This window comes from Schistocerca gregaria, chromosome 2, assembly GCF_023897955.1.
Source record: "Schistocerca gregaria isolate iqSchGreg1 chromosome 2, iqSchGreg1.2, whole genome shotgun sequence".
Taxonomy (NCBI): domain Eukaryota; kingdom Metazoa; phylum Arthropoda; class Insecta; order Orthoptera; family Acrididae; genus Schistocerca; species Schistocerca gregaria.
This window is the reverse complement of record NC_064921.1, coordinates 347,395,923-347,401,670: the sequence shown is the minus strand read 5'-3', so window position 1 is coordinate 347,401,670 and position 5,748 is coordinate 347,395,923. Positions and strand designations below refer to the sequence as shown.

General features: G+C 41.1%; 1 non-coding gene across 1 annotated transcript; it reads right to left on the bottom strand.

Annotated features, from left to right (window-relative positions):
* Positions 1-4,869: 4,869 nt before the first annotated feature.
* Trnag-gcc (transfer RNA glycine (anticodon GCC)) lies at positions 4,870-4,940 on the bottom strand. Its single transcript has one exon. It is a non-coding gene; the product is annotated as a tRNA-Gly (tRNA).
* Positions 4,941-5,748: the final 808 nt, after the last annotated feature.

The following is a 5,748-nucleotide window of genomic DNA, read 5'->3' as shown; positions in this document are numbered from 1 at the left end:
AGCTGCAACCAAAAAGGGATATACACGTATGCAATGAGATTCACGGAAAGTATAAAATAGCAAAGCAGGAACAGCTGGCAGATAACTGAAAGCCCGTAAATGGATTCATGATATGGAAAAGATAGAGGCTGCCTACTGGAAAATTAAATACACCATCGACGAAAAGAGAAGTAGCTATATGTTCGTCAAGAGTTTGGATGACAATCTAGTAATAAGCAAAGAAGAGAGGGTTGAAAGGTGGAAGGACTATATAGAAGGGATATACAACGGGAACTAATTTCAAGACAAGGGAAGAGGAAACAGATGAAAACGATATAGACAGCGGGAGAATAATTTGACACAGTACTGAAAGATCTAAGTCGAAACAAGAGACCTGTAGTAGATGACAATGCCTCACAGTTATTGAGATCCTTGAAGAATTTCATCTGATATAAAGGACAGTCGAAATACCCTCAGAAATCAATTAGAATGTAAAAATTCCAGTTCCAAAGAAGGCAGGTATTTACATGTGTGTATATTACCGAACACATGTCATAATTGCAGAATCCTGACATGAGTTACAAAAGAATAGAAATCCTGGTAGAATCCGACCTCGCGAAAGGTACTTATGAAACGCAAAGCCACGTTTATAATATTTGTAGATTTAGAGAAAACTTTTGACTAATTTCATTGGAATAAAATTTTTGAAGTTATGGTGCTAGCAGGAATAAAATACAGGGAGTGAAAGGTTATCTGCAACCTATACAAAAACCAAATTACAGTCGTAGGACATGAAAGAAAGCCGATCGATCATAAGGGAGTGAGACAGAATTGCAATTAATCCTCCATTTTATTCAATCTGCGTATTGAGCAAGTACTGCAGAAAACCAATGAGAAATTAAGAAAGGGATTTAAAGGTCAGGGAAAAGAAATGCGAGCACAAATTTTGAGGCTTTTGTGTCAACAACGGAAAAGGATGTTGAAGGTTTGCTGACCTGAATGGACAGTATCTTGAAAAGATGGAAAACAAATACAATGGAACATATTTCGGTAAAATAAGGCTCTATTGAGGGGATTAGATTACAAAATGAGACAAAAGAACTTGCCTATACCTCAGGATGCAAGCGGCTGAAAGAAATCAACGTTTCCCGCGCAGAGTTACTGTATAACCTTTACGACAACAGCAGTATGCAAATAAAATATTCGGCGTACTTTTGCATATGAAACGCATACTGAAGTAGTTGGTGTGTATCTCAAGGCTACGTACTTCTGTTCGATCACTTATCCACGTGTTGCTAAGGGCAGCTGAAGCAGAGAGAGGAATGTTCGTGGGTTCGAGACTGCTTGCGTCCCGTTTTATGGAAGAATTTTCTATGTTAAAATCTTTACATCAAACACAAATTTTCTTCTTGTGGCGACCAGTATTTATTATTCCATGGAGAACGCTACATTGCATGGCGGTCTGAATCTGAAGTGCTCCGCTGAATCCTTTCTCAAGTTTCAGCATCACAAGAAATACCAGCTGCAGGGGCATGGAGCATACAGAATTCTACGGCGATCGTCTGGTTAATTTACTGTCAAAGAAAATCTATTTCTGTAACATTTTTTTTCAGTCCACCAAAGGAACTCGAACAGATCTATACAAAAGACTTTAATGAACTGATTTTTTTAATATTATTAGTCAGCGTTCAATGAACTTCAACGAGTTAGGCTCGACAGGAGTAATAGGCTAGTGAACTAAATGTCAGTAGCCATATAACTAATTACTAGAATTATCTCAAGCAAATCAAATATTGCCTTTTCACTATTTAATAGTTATTTCAAACCTTTTACATCTACGGTACAGCAGGCAGCTGTATTTCTACACACACTGCTAACTGGATTCGTGTTTACTTGGACTGATTAACTCGAAGTTACCCATGGTAAATCCATCTGAAATATTTACCGCCGCTCTTCAAGCACTCTGCAGTTTGCATGCTATACACGCGGTAGCTTATCCGAGTCTTTAAGTACTGATTAGCGTCAAGGATTCTTTGCATGTAATGTTGTTGTTGTCTTCAGTCCTGAGACTGGTTTGATGCAGCTCTCCATGCTACGCTATCCTGTGCAAGGCTCTTCATTTCCCCATACTTACTGCAACCTACATCCTTCTGAATCTGCTTAGCGTATTCATCTCTTGGTCCCCCTCTACAATTTTTACCCTCCACGCTGCCCTCCAATGCTAAATTTGTGATCCCTTCATGCCTCAGAACATGTCCTACCAACCGGTCCCTGCTCTTGTCAAGTTGTGCCACAAACTCCTCTTCTCCCCAATTCTATGCAACACCTCCTCATTAGTTACGTGATCTACCAATCTAATCTTCAGCATTCTTCTGTAGCACCTCATTTCGAAAGCTTCTATTCTCTTCTTGTCCAAACTATTTGTCGTCCATGTCTCACTTCCATAGATGGCTAAACTCCATACAAATACTTTAAGAAACGACTTCCAGACACTTAAATCTATGCTCGATGTTAACAAATTTCTCTTCTTCAGAAACGCTTTCCTTGCCATTGACAGTCTACATTTTATATCCTCTCTACTTCGACCGTCGTCAGTTATTTTGCTCCCCAAGTAGCAAAACTCCTTTACTACTTTAAGTGTCTCATTTCCTAATCTGATTCCCTCGGCATCACCCGACATAATTCGACTACATTCCATTATCCTCGTTTTGCTTTTGTTGATATTTATCTTATATCCTCCTTTCAAGACACGGTCCATTCCGTTCAACAGCTCTTCCAAGTCCTTTGCTGTCTCTGACAGAATTACAATGTCATCGGCGAACCTCAACATTTTTATTTCTTCTCAGTGGGCTTTAATACCTACTCCGAATTTCTCTTTTGTTTCCTTTACTGCTTGCTCAATATACAGATTGAATAACATCGGGGAGAGGCTACAACCCTGTCTCACTCCCTTCCCAACCGCTGCTTCCCTTTCATGCCCCTCGACTCTTGTAACTGCCACCCGGTTTCTGTACAAATTGTAAATAGCCTTTCGCTCCCTGTATTTTACCCCTGCCACCTTTAGAATTTGAAAGAGAGTATTCCAGTTAACATTGTCAAAAGCTTTCTCTAAGTCTACAAATGCTAGAAATGTAGGTTTGCCTTTCCTTTATCTATTTTCTAAGATAAAGTTAGTATTGCCTCACGTGTTCCAACATTTCTGCGGAATCCAAACTGATCTTCGCCGAGGTCGGCTTCTACCGCTTTTTTCATTCGTCTGTAAAGAATTCGCGTTAGTATTTTGCAGCTGTGACTTATTAAACTGATAGTTCGGTAATTTTCACATCTGTCAGCACCTGCTTTCTTTGGAATTGGAATTATTGTATTCTTCTTGAAGTCTGAGGATATTTAGCCTGTCTCATACATCTTGCTCACCAGATGGTAGAGTTTTGTCAAGACTGGCTCTCCCAAGGCCGTCAGTAGTTCTAATGGAATGTTGTCTACTTTCAGTGCTCTGTCAAGCTCTTCACGCAGTGTCTTATCTCCCATTTCATCCTCATCTACATCCTCTTGCATTTTCATAATATTGTCCTCAAGTACATCGCCCCTGTATAGACCGTCTATATACTCCTTCCACCTTCCTTTCCCTTCTTTGCTTAGAACTGGGTTTCCATCTGAGCTCTTGATATTCATACAAATGGCTCTCTTTTCTCCAAATGTCTCTTTAATTTTCCCGTAGGCAGTGTCTATCTTACCCCAAGTGAGATAAGCCTCTACATCCTTACATTTGTCCTCTAGCCACCACTGCTTAGCCATTTTGCACTTCCTGTCGAACCGAGCGAGGTGGTGCAGTGGTAGCACACTGGACTCGCATTCGGGAGGACGACGGTTCAATCCTGCGTCCAGCCATCCTGATTTAGGTTTTCCGTGATTTCCCTAAATCACTCGAGGCAAATGCTGGGATGGTTCCTTTGAAAGGGCACGGCCGACTTCCTTCCCCATCCTTCCCTAATCCGCTGAGATCGATGATCTCGCTGTTTGGTCTCTTCCCACAAAGAACCAACCAACTTCGTGTCGATCACATTTTTGAGACGTTTGTATTCCTTTTTGCCTGCTTCATTTACTGCGTTTTTATATTTTCTCCTTTCATCAATTAAATTCAATATTTATACTGCTACCCAAGGATTTCTACTAGCCCTCGTCTTTTTACTTACTTGATCCTCTGCTGCCTTTGATACTTCGTCCCTCAGAGCTACCCATTCTTCTTCTACTGTATTTCTTTCCCCCCATTCCTGTCAATTGTTCCCTTATGCTCTCCCAGAAACTCTGCTTCTTTCAGTTTATCCAGGTCACATCTCCTTAAATTCCCACCCTTTTGCAGTTTCTTCATGTAAAGGAAAACGAAATTAGATTTGATGGCGGCTGTGAAGACGAGACCGGTCATCTATTCAAACAAACTCAAATCTCACCAAGACTATGATTTCTAACGTAAGAGGGAATCAAGCAATAGGTGGATATTCTGGGGTACAAAGGACAAGGAGTGAGCAAGCAGAGAAGCTGTTAAATGACATGCTGGACACGTCTTCCCGGCGCTGGGAAGAGCGATACGCAGTCACTGTCTCCTTGTGACGTAGTCTAACGGATTCTGTAGGAACAGTTTATCACGCGCAGCTGGTAGCGAGCAGTAGCGACTAGATGGCGTTTGCGTGGCATCTGCCGCCCGGCAACAATTACCAGTTCTCGAGAGGTCGTTGACTTCCCATCTCTGTATCTGTATAGTCCCGGCCAGTGGGATATGGCGCATCATAATACGGAAACTCATTCTGTATTTTATTATTTATCGGAACAAACGAATCTCTACTCTACTCTGGTTTTCTTTCTTCATCAAACTGTCTCTGTTAAAAAAAGTGATGCATCGGCCGGGAATCGAACCCGGGCCGCCCGCGTGGCAGGCGAGCATTCTACCACTGAACCACCGATGCTTGGGACAGTATGAAATTGTAATACTATAAACGGTATATAGAACGTTTATTCATTCCATGAATAATTTCTTGATCGTTCATATAAAGTGAGCTTGTTTCTCAACACATCGTCGGCAGCGCGAACAAGCAGCGTAGGATCGACAGGAGAAAGGAAATCGGACGCAGCTGCTTAAAAGAAACCATCTCGTCATACTTATGAGTAGATGCAGGTAAACTGCAGGAAACCTAAATGATAGTAACTGGGAGGAGAGTTAAAACACCCTACTCTCAAATACGAGCTCCGTCCGTTAGTTACTGCATTACCTCTCTCGGTTGTATCTATCCGTATAAAACAAGTAATCTTCGCTCTTCCTATGTAGCACGTAAGTCATTACGAAGACTCATTGTCCCCACATTCATGTATATTCTCAACCTTATTACTTTCATTTTTTGCTGTAATTATATATTTTCTACACGAAGCATACATGAATGAGAGGCAAAAAACGGTGGGGAAGAGAAAGAAGAGAAGGCCTTTTTATATTCCCTCGTAAAACCTGCTAGAACATATAAAGAGCACTGGATAGTTTTTTGTGTATCCATCCATGGCTGGAGACGTGCCGCTTGCGTGCTACAGGAATCAACGTGGAAGCCATGGTGCCGTTATCTCCTGTTGTAACCTCCCTACTACTTCTTTATGAAATTTAGCCCAAATTTACTTCCCGCTCTAGAAAAAAAAAATGTGTATTACCAAAGCTATGTAATCGAAAATTGTTACACAACTTAAAGTCGTGTGGTAATCGTTGAACAGAACCTAATTTTGAACTGAACT